The 15755-nt window shown below is 49.6% G+C and overlaps 1 protein-coding gene across 4 annotated transcripts in view; it reads left to right on the forward strand.

The window, feature by feature from the left end:
* Positions 1–1230: 1230 nt before the first annotated feature.
* Positions 1231–15755, forward strand: part of GNG2 (G protein subunit gamma 2) — a 97419-nt gene continuing 82894 nt past the window's right edge. For 2 of the 4 annotated variants that reach the window (XM_070630399.1, XM_070630395.1), the window contains exon 1: positions 1231–1475. The gene's annotated coding sequence lies outside the window, so the exon portion shown is untranslated. Of the gene's footprint in view, positions 1701–15755 lie in introns of all 4 variants that reach the window. The other 2 variants (XM_070630405.1, XM_070630397.1) reach the window with 2 other exon arrangements.

Here is a 15755-nt window from a genome sequence, read left to right on the forward strand (position 1 = left end):
GGGGGAAGATTAGCTTTCCAGGCACGGAGTCCTGAGGGAAGGTTTCCTAGCAGCGTTGCCTGGACACCGGAAGAAGGACTCCCACCCCCAGCCCCGGTTCAGCCTGCAGCTGCCCCAAAGCAGCTTGTGCTGGCCGGGGGAGCATGACTCACCGGCTGAATAAATCGTCACCGGGAGCAGCTGGGTTTAGTTGTGGATGTGCTAACTGAGGAGAGTTGGGACCCAGATACTGGACCTGCTTTGGCTGCGGATGCCCAAGTCACTTGCCATCTCTGAGCATCAACACCCTCTAAAAATAACAAGAGCTAACACGTATTGAGCACTTGCTGCGTTCCACGAACGACCATTGTCATTTGTGTACCATCTCATTTAATCTTTGGATTTCTGCTGTGGGCTCCGACTGTAATGATCTCCATTCCAAAGACGAGGAAATCGAGGCATGAAGTTAAATAATTTGCCCGAGTTCATACAGTGGGTAACAACAGCTTAGATTCCAGCTCTGGAGAACACACCGCCTGCAGGCTCTGTGCTCACCCATTACACGGCACCACCTCCTCAAGCAGGGGCACCATCTCCTCAAGCAGGGGGCGAGAGGCCCTTTCAGCCCTACGGTGTGGGGAGGGCTCTGTTCTGGGCTGGGACTGTTGGCGTCCGGTGCCACCTCGTTCCTTCCCACCACGGAGAATCTTTAGGGAATATGACTTCACTGCGAGGCCCCAGGTGGCCGCGCAGGACGCTGTGTAGCTCCTGTCCCCACAAGAATTCTTATCGGGGCCATTCTTTTCTGAGCATGTGGGTTAAGGGAGACCTCAGTGGCAGTGGGACCTTGGAGAAATTAAGCGTCTGGAATGTTGGCCACAGAAAAATGCTGCAGCCAGAAGCTCCCAGCCAGCTGTCCTGACAGGGACCCTCTGAAATCAGGAGCAGCCATCGAGGCCGGTGCCGGCTTTCAGGGCCACCACTGCCAGGGGCTGTTGACCCCCCAAAAACAGCAGCAGCAGCAGCAACAGCAAGAAGCCAAGTTGAGGCTGAGGAAGCCGACTGCATGTGGGGAAGGGGCGAGGGGGCAGCCGCTGGAAGCTGCCGTGGGGGAGAGGGAGAGAGAGGGAGGGACGCGGAATGAAGGAGCAGGCAACCCAGAGGGAACAAAGCGATGGGGGTCTGCGGGCACATGTGTCAGACGCCCGGAGAGGCACAGCCCCCAGTGAGCCCTGGAAGGGCGTGGAAGGGAGAAGAGAGGGCGGCTCAGAGCCGCCAAGAGGAGGAGGAAGTGGGGGATGCGCAGCTTCCTGTGGAGAGAAGATGACTGAAGACAAAGCTGGGTGGGGACTAGTCCCTGGGCTGCGGGCGCCGCTGCTGCACGCCGTGGGCAGCTCCTACTACGCGGCCGGGCGGGCGGGCGGGGCGGCGGGGCGCAGCTGCCTGCACGGACCAGCTCACAGGAGCCACTCTCCTCCGACCGGCCTGCGGCTAAGGTAATGCTAACACTCTCTTGCTGCTCCTTTTTAAGCGAGAAATGGACCACCAGCTGTGGTTTTACAGGCAGATTTCAGAGGGGAGATGCTTCAGGGCCGGGGGGAATGATGCCGACGGCTTCTCTCAGCAGGGTTGTGAGGATGGCCAAATTTGTGACACGTTTGCTTTTTAAAAATCATCCTTAGCGCCGAGCTTTGGTGACTCGTCAGGAAAACACGCTAAATGTAAGCAGCTGTTTGCACCATTCCCCGGGAAGGGAAGGCGGCTGGGCTGAAATCGGTCTGTGGAGCTGTGGGAGGATCATCTGGGCGTTTTTACGGGTGTAGGGGTGTAAAATGTTAATTGCATTATCTTTCTTACTAGTGCGCTGGGGCGGCTTCTGTTTTGAAGCGAAATGACTGTGATTTGGCTTTTTTGTTGTTGTTAAATGCTTTTGTACTCAGAACTTGCCAACAAAGGCTGGAACTGCGTATGTGAGGGGCAGCATTTACCGTTGAGAAACGGTGTTTTCCTCCCCAGCTCTGTGCAGCTGCTTTCCGATAACCTCAGGAACAGCCAGCGTTTACCAGCAAGTCTTCTGCTCGAGTTGCGTCCTTTCTCGAGGAGTGTGGCGGGTTTAACTTGTCCAGCATGAGACGCCGGTGTATGTGTGGATTTTACGTTTCTGTGGATTTTGCTCATCTTTGGGTCGCGATGCATGTTAACCTCATTGAGGGATGGAAGGCAGGAGGGGCCGGACACCCCGTGGACAGACCGGAATGTAAAATCAGAAAGTGATTTGTGCTCTTTCATTTTCTTGAGTGACGGATCGTCTCCCTGAGGGTCTGTGAGCAAGGCTTGCTCGTATTTACGAATGGCACGTACAAGTGCGATACGCAGGTCTGCCGGATTAGAGGCGAAGCTGTGAGTTTCCTCTGGCAGGATGTGTGGGAGAAGGAGTTTAATCCCGTAGCGTAGTGTGATTTAGAAAACGAAGCTTTGTCTCCGACAGAAAATGTGGCTGAGCCATAGTGGTCATTGACAAAAGGTTTTTTTCTTGAGTCTTTAGAGAGAAAGGAGACAAATTTTCAAAGGAAAGAAAGAAAACTGCTCATAGTGGAGTAAAAAGAATAAAAAGGTCTTGCTTAGACATTCATAAATTCTTAAAACACAGGTTTTTAGACCTGAATACGCCCTTGAGTGTCTGTGCCCCTCATCGATCACCGTTCTCGATGGTGAGAGCTACAGGGGGTTTTAGTGCCGTCCATACCAAACTGATTTGGCTTCTCAAAATCTGAGGTGTAGCGGCACATTCTCAGAGGTGAGAATCTTTAGGTACTAAAGGAAAAAAAGTCTGCTTTTGAGAGATTACTTAAGTTAAACCTGTACTGTGTCTAGGAGGCAAAATATTGCTGGTGTTGAAACCATGGAACTCCCCTGACAGATTCACTGGATTTCGTCAAAGCTGTGGGCAGCGCACGCCCTGCCACGTATGGCACAGTTCCACTTTCCCTTTGCCTCCTAAGTAAAATATGAAAGATGACCCTCCCGGACAGGTGGTCCAGGGTGCATCTCGGATCCAGAAGTCCCCTAACTGGAGTCCTGCGAGGGAGCTGCCTGTCACTGAATGAGCAGGAAAGCTGGGAATACGGACTGTGGGAATGAGGACAGGCTCGCCCTCTGAGCCGCTCGTCCAAGGCTGTGCTCACGAGATAAGGCCAACACCCTGCTTTGTCTGGGGCTGTGTAGGCAACCTGTGTTCCACTGAGCATTTCACATGAGAGCAAGAAGAGGAAGCCTGGTCCATCAGCACAGGAGAGTCGGGAGGCCCCTGCCCTCTTTCAGAAATCACCTGGGAGGGGCCTATGTTCTGCGCAGCCCAAACCTTTCCTTAATTGTTAATTCCAGCTTGCAGCAGGTTAGTGGGTAAGAGCAGATCAGTCGCTATGATGGTGGCAGGTTTGGGAAAAAAACGAACACACTCCTATACTGTGAAATGAGACCATTTCCCTCATTCAGGCCGTATGGAGCATTGACAGACACTATGCTTTTGCCCAGGGTCTTCAGCGGCTTTTGAGGGAGTCGACTGACACGGAAATTTTGATTGTGGTGTGTTTCAGCCACATGGCCAGTGGCTGGGCGGAAACATGACTCCATTATTCATAGCCAGCCCTGGCCTCAGGCGGGCGGCACACAGTGAGTGTGTTTGGTGGACCGACTTTTTTAGCCTACTTCAGAAGGCGGGCCCGACTTTGAAGTAGAAAAGCTTACAGAGCAGAAAGCCTGTTCAAAACGACAGCCATGCATGGAGGAAAAGAACGTTGTGGGGTGAGGAGAAAACAGGCGTGGAGAGTCAGGCAGAGCTTCTCCACCCGGCCTCTGGTTCCGACCGCTTGACCCCGTACATTAACCTGGAGCCTCAGTTTCCTCACTGGGCAGAGGGGTGAATAGCTCACGGTCGAGGTCTGTGGGTTCGGTTCTGTTGTGTTTGCTTTGCTGCTGCGTGCGGGTAAGCGAGCGCCTGCTGGACGGCAGGGTCTCAGGTCTTCTTTTCTTCCTGGGTGACAAGGAAAAGCTAGCACATTCTTGACCTCTGCCACTTCCTCAAAGGTCCCAGCGGATGGGTTTTTTTATTGTAGTAAAATACATATAAGATAAAATTTCCCATTTTAACCATTTTTAAGCATACCATTCTGTGACATTAAGTACATTCACGTTGTCGTGCAACCATCACCACCATCCATCTCTAGATCTTTTTTATCTTCTTGAAGTGAAACTCAGTTCCCATTAAACACTAATCCCCAGCCCCTGGCACCCAGCCTCCTACCTTCTGCCCCTGTGATGTTCACGCCTCTCAGGACCTCGTGTGAGTGGAATCACACAGTGTTGTCTTTTTGTGACTGACTTAATTCATTTAGCACAGTGACTTCAAGGTTCATCCATGTTGTAGCATGTGTCAGAATGTCCTTCCTTTTTTAGGCTGGATAACATTCCATGGCACGTATGGACCACATTTTGTTTATCCATTCCTCTATTGATGGGCACTTGGGCTGCTTCCACCTCTTGACTATAGTGAATAATGCTGCTATGCACATGGGTGTGCAAATATCTGTGTGAGTCCTGCTTTCACTCCTTTTTGGGTACCCAAAAGTGGAATTGCTGGATCATATGGTGATTCTATGTTTAATTTTTTGAGGAACTTTTCCACAGCAACTGCAACATTTCACATCCCCACAGCAGTGCACGAGTGTTCCAATTTCTCCTCATCCTCACCAACGCTTGTTATTCCCTGGGGTTTTTTGTTTGTTTGTGACGGTAGCCATCCTAGTGGGTGTGAATTGCTATCTCTTTGTACTTTCAATTTGCATTTCCCTAAAGATCGGTGACGGTGACGTGGAGCCTCTCTTCATGAGCCTATTGGCCAATTGTATGTCTTCTTTTTTTCCCTGATGAAGATTTGCCCTGAGTTAACATCTGTCTTCCTCTATTTTGCATGAGGGTTGCCACCACATGGCCACTGATGAGTGGTGTAGGTCTGCGCCTGGGAACCAAAGCTGGGCCACTGAAGCAGAGCACACCGAACCTAACCACTAGGCCATGGGGCTGGCCCAGTATGTCTTCTTCAGAGAAATGTCTATTCAAGTCCTTTGCCCATTTTTTAATTGGCTTGTTTTCGAGGAGACATTTTTAAATGACTGCATCTCTTAACATAGAGTGTGATAAGGATCATGGTCATCTTTGTGTTTAATCTCCTGCATTAAACACTATTATCCCTGCCTGAGTGAAACACTTCTCTCAAAAGTAAGAGGAGAAAATAAAATATGCATGGCTCCTGATAATTGGTGACATTGTGACCCCGATAGTGGGATTCCAACCCTCACTGCCGGCAGTCACACCAGTGACCAGGCTGGTCCGGTGTGGACCAGGCTGCTACAAAGGAGGCACTGGGGGCTGTGTCTCTCTAGTCTTCCCTCATTATCCGCAGGAGAAAAGATGCCCATTAGGTAGCAGGGTCAGAAAAAGGGAGGAGAAACTAAAGAAGTGCTCACTTCTATTCAGACTCTTTCCTCTGAGAGGATTGGCCTGTGGAGAGGGGCTGTGGTTCAGCCACACAGATTTCTGAGAGAAGTTTCTACCAGCAAAATGTGAGTCTAATCTAAACCTCACTTTGGAAGTAAAGACTCCTTCTGCGTTTCACTTTCCATCACGGATTTCTCTCCTGACTCTGAAACCAGTGAGGCAAAGTTCGGACGGGCCGAGGAGATGGGGCAGGGTGATTAGGGAGGACGCTGTCTAACAGCAACAGCACCTGAGATCCGCGTCTGGTGCGGGCGTTGACCTGAATGGTTTGCAGAGGCCCTGAGTGACAGTGTGATGATTTTCTGTAATGCACGCTGTGAGCGTGTTGAGGGGTTGGATAACGACCCTCGACTTTGATTAATTTGTAAATCTATTCATTCTGCGATTCCTGGGAGGACCCCTGACCTCTTTCCTAGATCCAGGTGGGAGAGGGCAGTCACAGAGCTGTGTTAAGACTTAGCTGCTGGCCTGTGACACTGTGGGATGGTAGAGCTAAGAATGACTGGGGAAGAACCTAGCCTGTATCAACCTCTCCACGACGGATAATAACATAGACTCAGGGTCTCAGTTGCCTGTCTAGAGTCGCACAGTTGACTGACACCTCATACCTCGCCTCCTTATTCAACCCCCATCTCACTCCCCTCCTAGTAGGGCAACTGGATGGAGAGTCTACATACTCTGTCACTTCTTACATTGTTGGTAAGACCAAATTATTTTGTCTAAAAAGAAGAGGGTGATGTTTAAATTTAACACCCTAGGTAAATATGGGAGTTTCTGTGTTGAAACTTGTTCAAACGTAAAGATATATATGGTTCCCCAAAACTGCTATGTTAAAGGAAACAAGTTATATTTAGTGAGTGTCAATGTTCAGACAATCTCTAGAGGATCTCATTAAACATTAAAAAGAGGAGCTCAGTTCTCGGGCTCCAGCGATAACCTGCTTCTTAGAAGTGGTCCCACTACACGCGGCTGGAGATAAGGGAGGAGCGGCACTTTCATCTCTCAGCAAACACGTGTGAACAGTCAAGCTGTTCACGGAAAGGCTTGGAAAAACCAGTCACGTGCCCCCTTCCTCCCTGTCCCCTTGGCCAGCCTGGCTGTCAGGGTGGGATGTCCCCTGACCCTCTCCCCAGGCGCCACGCTCAGAGCGACGGATGGCGAGGGTCTGGAGCTGGGCTGGTGGGCTCTGCCGCGGTCCATGTTGGCAGCATCAGCGGGACCGTGCTGTTCTTTGAAAATACTTTCCTTCTTCCGTTTTTACACTTTTTACTATCCCCTGTGCATTTTCAGTGAAAACCGCTCAGCTGAGTCCCCACTCCTTTTGTCCGTTACAGGTGACCTACCTTCCGTTTTTCTGAGAGACACACATTGCCGCTTCCTCAGCCCGACTCCTCGCCACCTGAAGGGCTCTGCGTCTTCACTCCCTCCCTGCTGCCTCCTTCCCGCAGAGTCACCTCAGCCCCTCCTGCAAAGCCAGGAGTAAACTCTCTCCAGGACTCTCCCTTCCCTTTCCTTTTACTTTCTAGGGATTGTGTTCTGACAACAGTTCTGTCTTCTTCCTACATCTTCTTCTCTTCATTGGCCCTTTCCTCTTTGCCTGCAAATATGCTTCGTTTACATACATAAATTAATGAAAACGTAAAACAAACCTGCTGCCAGCAAGGCTTCCCCTCGACTTCCGTGCCTTTGCTCACCTTATCTCCTCGCATCCTTAGGGAGGAGAAAAGTTCTCCCTCTGCCCTTGCCAGTCCTCAGCTGGGAACCCTGTCGCAGACAGATTAACGAGAAAAAGACAAACGGATGCTTATTAACAGGTAGACACAAGGGAGACACCAGGGGAAAATGGGTAACTCTCAGAGGAGGTTTAGAGCCCAGGCTGAAACCCTTCTTCAGCCCAAGACACAAGGGAAGGAGAAGCGGGGAGGCCAGTTATGGGGAGGCGACCAGGAGAAGCACGGCGGATGCCAGTAGGGTCCGTGTGCAGGTGCAGGTCGGTGCCTCTCTGTCGACGAGAGTCTCTAGTGACTTGGTCCCCTGCTCTTTCTGGGATGGCGTGGGAGGCACCCTTATGATGACGGGGAGTTCCTTCGTTAACGTCCCTTGCAAAAGGGTAGCATCGTCTGTTTTCAGAATTTCTACTAAGCCTTCTGTTCCCTAAATAATCTACTTGAAACAATCTTCCCGCCAAGGAGGCGTATTTTGGGGTGGCCCGTTCTGCCGCCCTTCATTCCTCTTCGAAGGCTCCCGCCTTCTCCACCAGCCCCGAGTTCTGCTCCCTGAACAGGCGTACTCTCGAGTCAATTCCTCTGCCACTCACTTCCTCCCTCTCCCTGCACGGATTTCACTTTTCTGTGATTGTCCGTGCGGGTTAGTCCCAGAGCTGGTTCTCTATCCCCATCTCGCCTGCTCTCTGAACTTGTACGTCAGCACGCCGCAGACCGGCGGGAACACCCAGCCCACAGAAACCGAAGCTCACATGCGCTCGTCGGTGCCTGCGCTGCCTTCCCTCTCAGAGCCCGCTGCCCCCGGCTCCACCTGTTCATGGCACCCCGTTCTCTCAGCCCCTCAGTGACGAAAACACACTTTCACAGTTTTCCTCATCAAACAGCCAGGGTTGTAGTCAGTTGCAGAGCCCTTTGCACTGTCGTTGGAAACCCGTTTTGATGCTGTCCCTCTTCCGTGGTGGTAGCCGGCGTCTGGTTCACGCCCTCCTGACCTCCAGTGGCCTGGGGTGGTGTTTCTTCTTGCCTCCCCTAGAATGACTGTCCTGCTTCCCCTTCCTCACTTGCCCGCACAGCCTTGCTTCTCCGAATAGCCAAATTCTACCGTCTGTAAGTGTCATTCAAATGCTACCTCTTCCATGAAGCCTTCCTTGGTTTCTTCCCTCCTCCCTCAAAAAGCAACGATCTTCACCTCGCCTGAGATCTTCTATTCTTTCATCACAGCGGTGAGCACATTCCTGCGTGCATAATGACAATCTGCATTTTTTTTCTTTTGCAAGCCCTTCGAGGACGGTGGCCACACCAGGTTTCATCTTTGTCTTCCTTATAACACACACATACCTTTTGGTTTGGTTTGTTTTTAATTTCCACTTTATTGAGGTCCAGTTGAGGGATAAAATGGTGAGATGTTTAAAGTGTACATCGTGGTGAGCTGATCCACTTGGACGCTGGGAAAGGATTTCTCCATCTGGTGAATCGACACACACATCCTCTCACATGTTGTGTGTGTGTGAGATCAGTTAGGTTCACAAACACTGTTTGTTTGTCGTCTGTTGACTTGATGAGCTTTCTTGGCTCCCTTATTTCTGATGCAGGGTGGCTAGATGTTCCAGGGGCTCGTAAACCACTCTGGAAGCAGACAAACACTGACGTAATTTCAGCACAGTCCGTCAGTCTGTCCACAGGCCTTAGCTGAACGTTTGCAATGTGCAGTGTGTCCTTCGAGGGGCCTGGGAGCCTTGGGTGAATGAAACAGCCGGTTCTTTTTTTCCTGGAACTTACCTTCAGTGTTGGGAGAGACCTGTAAACACATCGACCTGTGGCTTTTAGATCTGCCGCACATCAGAGCTCATGGGGTGGGGGGGGGTTACTTTGAAAAAATACCTGCATCCCAGCCTCAACCCCGACTAATCAGACCAGAATCAACCAGGACTGGACCCCGCTGATGGAAAAAAAGCCACCACACAGGAAAATGTCAGGTAGTGGTGAGCGCTGAGACGGACTCACACAGAAAGAGGCTGAAGGATGGGATTGTGTGCATGACAATGGTGGTAAACGGGGGTTTACTTTTGTTGGGTAATCCCTGGAGGCCTCCCTGAGGAGGTGGCATTTGACTTGAGACCTACATTACGGTGAAGAGTCAGCCATGTGAGGACTGGGGGGGATGCCCAAGCAGAAGGTGTAAGTGCTTTCTGAAGTAAGCATGTGGTGAAATTCCGGAGGAGATGTGGCCTTTTCCCGGGTATGTACACAATCTGTAAGATACATCTTCCCGCTACGGAAAGCGGCTTTCCAGGTAAACTGGGCAGACTCCAAATGAGAACGTCGGCTGCTCCGTTGAGTGCTAGGTCTGGGCTGGATTTTGTTTAGATCGAGTCGATTTAGGGTCAGAAGACTGCTCCATCTAATTACATTTTTCTACCCTGCCACCAGCACTGCAGGGCTTGTCGTCTGAATTAAACACCAATCTTATTGTTTAAAATAGCCTTAGGTCCTTGGGATCACGCCTTAGGCGAGTAAAGGAGAGAAAGCAATGACCTCTGCCCTCAACTCTGTTTGTGGGAAGGAGAGAAAACCTCGCCGAGGAGGCTTCCAGCCACGCGGAGCCGAGCGCTCGCTCCTGTGAGGGTGGGTGGAGGTCAACATTTCGGGAATCAAGCTGAGAACCAGGGCCTGTTGAGCGTCCTCTCAGTGCTCTGTGTGCTGGATATTTATGCACAGCACTGCTTTCCATTAGTTTTTAAAATAACTCTGTGAGAACAGTATTTTCTATCATGACACTTTTGGCTGCTGGTAAAAGAGCAGCTAGCAAAATGGCTTAAACCACAGGGAATTTATCTCTAGACCCCTGGCTGAGGGCACCTCCAGAGCTGTCCAAGCTGGACCCCGTTCTTAGGGAGCTGGCTTCTCTCCCTCCTCCTGTTCTGACATCCTCGGCCGGTGGGTCTCCTCATGCACGGCTCCTCTCACCGTACGAGACGGTGACCACAGTTTCAGAATTACAGGCAGATTTCAATATCGAAAGGTGCGGTGAGGTGGCTCTTTCTTCCCCTGTGCCTCTTTTTAAGGCTGCAGAGCAGCGTCTCCAGCAGAATTCCCCTCCCAGCTCACGTGCCTTGTCTGTTAGCGGCGATTGGCCGAGGAGCAGCCCCCTTCGGAAGAACAGGTCCTCAGACCCCAGAGGACAGGCTCCACTGGCGCGGGAGAGGGGCTGGTGGTCAGCGGGTGGGCAGTCCACAGAGTCGGCCTCAGTTATTATTCCTGTTTTATACGTGAGGACATCAAGGCTCGAAAAGTTAAGGAACTTCTCGAGTTCACACAGCTTTCAGCTGAGCAGTCTCACGCATTTCCCTTTGAGACCAACAAACACACATATATTCACAGAAAAACTTGTTTTGGTTTGTGGTGATGATCCAGGTAGACTGGAGAAAGAATCCTGGAAGAAGACACAAAACGGCTGATGTGAGGCTGAGTGAAGAGTAACAGATTATTCTAAACAAACTATTCCAGGAGAAAATACATCAGGTTCTATAAAGCAATAGGGATGGCATTTAATTTAGATAACCAGCCCTGCACTTCCGCATTATAAAAAATAAGTAATTAAATTGAGTCTTCTTGACTGGTCAGTTAAATCAATTTGATCTAAATAAGATCTGTCCCGGGCCAAGAAGTAAGCTGGAGGGGCCAAGGGGTCTGTGCAGGCCTGTCGGGCTCAGAGGAGGACTTGTTCTCTCCAGGGAGACGAGCGCTTTGTCGGTCACAGCACCTGAAGAGAAGGAGGGACCGCACCTGGAATGTCGGGGTATGAGTTATTTCCAAAACAGGTTTCCCTTCCACCCCAGGGGACAGTGTGCACGCCCGTCGCTGCTGCGCTTTCTTCAGGGTTCCCACTTTCCGCTTCTACTGTGTTTCAGAGGCATTAGTGAAAAAGGGACGTTTCGGTGGAATCATAGCATTTTGACGGCTCTTCCTGGGTGTTTCTGGGCATTCTCGTCTGGACAGACGCAGGGGCGCCTGTTCTGTGACAAATGATCGACCGCTTCCGACTCTCGCATTTGCGTTTTTAACAGGAAAGTAAAGTTAATTTCTAGGCTTTACCGACAGAGCTCTTTTTAAGAAGGGTATTTATCTGAACTGTGCAGAACTACCTGAGAGAAATTGTGAAAAAATTTAAATAGGAAAAAATCTAATTGTCATGATAGAGTCTTTCCTGGAAAACTGAATTGACGCCTTGCCACTTTTTTAACCCTCAGGAATGATAGTTGTGTTTCGGGAACACGCCATGTGTAGGCATTAAAGACATTGTTACATTTTTCCTTTGGGAATAAAACCTTGATATTGAACAGCCCCAAGATTTTCTTTTAATTAAAATAATAAAAAAAATTTAAGTAAGAAAAGTTGAAAAATCCTAGGCAAAAAATGGACCGACTTGTCTTTTACTATGTCTTAAAATAACCCTAAAATACTGTAGTGTAGAAAAATAATATTCTAAGACTCACTACACAGTAGAGCACAGCAGTTAAAGAGCATTGGTATGGAATCAGAATCCTCGGGGCAAGTTGCTTAAACTTTGTATGCCTCAGTTTCCTCGTCTGTAAAATGGGGAATGATAATGACAATACCTACTTCACAAGAGTGTCAGGAGGAAATTACATAATGTATGTAAAATGTTTATACAGTAACTATGCAGAAGTGTAGGCATTATTAGAGTAGTTGTTACTGTTACCACAAAGCTGGAGCAGAGGATCTTTTGTTCTATCTGTGGGATCCTCGCTAACTCCTGGCAGCCTCATCATGGCCCAACATGGATCACAGGCGCTCGGAACCTGGAGCAAGGGCTCACCGAGGCAGCCTATTTCCCTGGATAGCCCGCTGTGGATGTTCTGAGTGGGTTAAGCGCCGGTCTCAGGCTCTCGCTCTCTGTTCAGTGATCCCTGTACTTGGTCATAAACATCCTGATTTTCCTTCCCAGCTCACGACAGGCTGACGCTTCCCCGTCTGCTTGGTTAGTGTAACCCTGTCTCTCACACGGCCGGTGGAGCCAGAGCAGAAGTGGGGCTTATCGCTTCCAGGAGGAAGCTCATAAGAACCAGGATGTGAGTGTGCTCCTTGGCTCCTGGCAGCGGCTCACGCCACCTGGGTCTCAGGAACAGCACAGGGAGGAATCTCCACTGACCGGCACAGGACGCGTGTGAGAGTGAGAAGTCAGGTCTGCTGTCTTAAGCCACTGAGACTTGGGGTTGTTTGTTACCAAGTATAACCCAGCCTGTCCTGACTGATGCAGTCTGGTTGTCCCTTCGAGCTCTAGAGAAAAAATATATCATTGGTGACAGTACATAAGGTGTGAATATGACTTTTTTTCTTCCGCTGAGGAACATTCGCCCTGAGCTAAGATCTGTGCCAGTCTTCCTCTGTTTTGTGTGTGGGACACCACCACAGCGTGGCTGATGAATGGTGTAGATCTATGCCCAGGATCTGAACCTGCAAAGCTGGGCTGCTGAAGCGGAACATGCCAACTTAGCCACTTGGCCACAGGGCCTACCCCTGACCAGGACTATTGTATGCGTGTGTGTGTATATCTGTGTGTTATATGTAAGCACCAGGGAACTTAGAGTCTTAAGTTAAATAGATTTATATAAATAATTTCCATCCAAATTTCTTTTAAAATAGGTGTATTTCCATTTCACACAGAGGAAAGTTGGCATACCAAAATTACCAGCATATTTTTTGGAGGGACTCGATCGTGATGCCAAGGTCAGGACTCTGAACTGGAGGCCGGCTCTGACGGTTAGGGGACGGTCCCTCTGGCTGGGAGCTCGCCTGGAACGTGCCTCATGAGGCACAGGCTCTGAGAAAAGACACCACTCCGAGCCACGCCCACGGCCTTTGTCATCAAGCGAGAAACAGCCTCCCGCGATGGTCCAGTCGCAAACAGTGGAGCCTCACACAGAGGGTCTTGAATAGCACGTACTGAATAAACAAATGGAAGGCGTCCACGGTTCTTCCAATGTCTGCACTCTTTCCTGTTTGCGTTTTAAAAACAAATGTCTTTATTCTGGACATTGGTTGAAGCATCTTGGTGTTAAGACTTACGTTTATTCTTTTGTAACGCTTTACGTACAGCCGACCGTGTACCCACAGATTTAGGCTATTTGATATATCTCATTACTGATTTCATTTCACTTGATTATTTCATTTGGGTCTCTAAAACTACATTATGAAATGCCTTAATTATTTAAATTAGGAACAGATTAATTATCTCCAGTGTACAAACTCAAATTAATTTCATTATTAACCAGAGTTTTAAATTGATTAATCTTGGAGTGTTAAGGAACCAAGTGAGGTTTTTTTCGTCCTCCAGGAGAAGGACATACTTGATTTGGTGACTCTCTCCCCATTGTACCAGTTGTGCTAACAGGAGCAAGAAATTTGCAAGACAACTTCGGATAGATTTCATAAACCAGCCAGAAACCTGTGTGTCTGGAGCTTCAGGGGGAACAATCTGTGAGTCATTTTAAAAAACAAACCCTCACAGTCGCGGTGCCTGTCGTTGCCATGGCGATCAGGCCTGCAGAGCCCACTTGCTCATGTTCCTGTAAAGGGAGTGGGGAGGGAAACGGAGAATTCAGAGCTCTGACTGTCAGCCTCAACTCGCCTGGTGCGAGAGAGGGTCTGGGGCTCTCGAGGACGTGCTGGCACAGTCGTCCTGGGAGGGACGTGCAGGGAGCCTGGCGTCCCGCCTCGGATGTTGAACGAGAGCGAGTTAGCCGTCTTACTGCTGGGGGCCTCGATTCACAGGAGGAAAGGACCATCTGGCGTTCTCTTGGGAAGAATGGGAAGGATGGATGGGTCCTTTATTGGATCTGTAATTACATACAAGTCTCTCAGGTCCACCTGGTGGGCGTCCGTGTGCCGTGCGCAGGGTGTGGCTGATCCTCTGAGAGGCTCCCAGTGCTGCTGGCACTGTGTCCCTGCAGGTCTGGAGGGTCCTCAGAGCCGCGTCCTGAGGTGGTTGGAGGCTGGTTCTACTGAGGTCTGATCCTCGAGTGCCCAGGGGCCTTTCTCTATGTTATGGGTGAGGTTCGACTCCTCTCTCAGGCCGTCCTCTTGTTACGCCCACCCAGCGCTCACAGAAGGGACCAGGGAGGTCAGCGGGCTCTGCCAACCCTGTCGTCGCTCCTGGGGAGCGAGATCGAAGCGCAGGCTCGGCTGGTGGACAGTCAGCGGAGTCACTGGGCAGCGGGGTCATGAGGAGCCATTGTGACTCCACACGGGGGACAGAGAACGCCCTCAATCTAAGGGGATGCTCAGTGCACAGACAAAACCGTTTTTAAGAAAGTTTCTAAATTCACGGGAACAGGCCTGGGTGTCCTCTTAAATGGAGAATTATGATACCTCGACTAGAGTGTTACTTTCTTAGAGTTTTCCTCAAGTACATTTTAAAGCAGATTTTATTTAGAGTTAAGCAACTTTTCCTTATTGAAACTAATTTTCAAAAGGCTTGAAGTAAAGCGTCACAGGGTGTGATTAAGGGCCGTTCAAACTTGGGGGTTCGTGTCTGATCTGCGCCCGGGCACATGATGTAATAACTACTTCTCGAAACGGTAGCTTTCGTTTTCCCCTCATATATGGGAAGAAGACACATGTTGCCCAAGCTTCATTCTGTGCCTTCTCAGTTTTCTTAACAAAAGTAGACAAAGCTTAGCTTAAATTTTTTTCTGATGGTCAAAGTAATACACAATGATTATTGAAAATTGGGAAAATACTTAAATTGTAAAGAAAGAATAAGAATGACTCCTCCATTAATTCGGCTGTTGGTTGAACTTCACAGTGGCTGACGGATGCTAGAAGTCCCTTCTCTTTCACTAACAGTCCGGGGGCGGGTGCAGGGCTGGCAAGGTCACTCTGCTCCCCAAGGTCGTCCCGGGACCCAGCCTCTTCTGTGGTGGTGTTCCAACAGGCCTGGCATGTGTCCCTGGCTCGACGGTCTAAGGTGGCATGGCACAGGGACCCAGCAGGAAGGGAGAAAGTTGGGAAGCGGAGGTTGTGACCCGGAAGTCGCACCTCTCGCTTTGCAGCTGTTGAACACTGGCCACACACCTGGCAGAGAGGGAGCTGGGAAGAGGCGGCACTCTTGAGCTGTGTCTGCCCGGCTTAGAATTCCGTCATCAGCCTGGAAGAAGAGCCAGCAGACACTGGGCATATCCAGCAGTTTCTGCTGCTTCCACCGTCCTCCGCCGAAGAGTAACATGCTGTTTAGGTTTTGATGGATCTTCTTCCACTCCTTTTTCTAGAAAAATATGTATCAGAAAGAGATTATGTACAATATTTACAAGAAAACATTATATATGATGTATTAGAAGAATATTACCTAAGAAAAATGTTATAGAAAATGCATGAGAAAAATATGTATCTGTAAATATATATTAGAAAATCAGCTGAGGTCACACTATATCTATAATTTTGTATTCTCTTTTCGTATAACTTTATGTCATGTGT

This window comes from Equus przewalskii, chromosome 1 (genome assembly GCF_037783145.1).
Source record: "Equus przewalskii isolate Varuska chromosome 1, EquPr2, whole genome shotgun sequence".
NCBI lineage: Eukaryota > Metazoa > Chordata > Mammalia > Perissodactyla > Equidae > Equus > Equus przewalskii.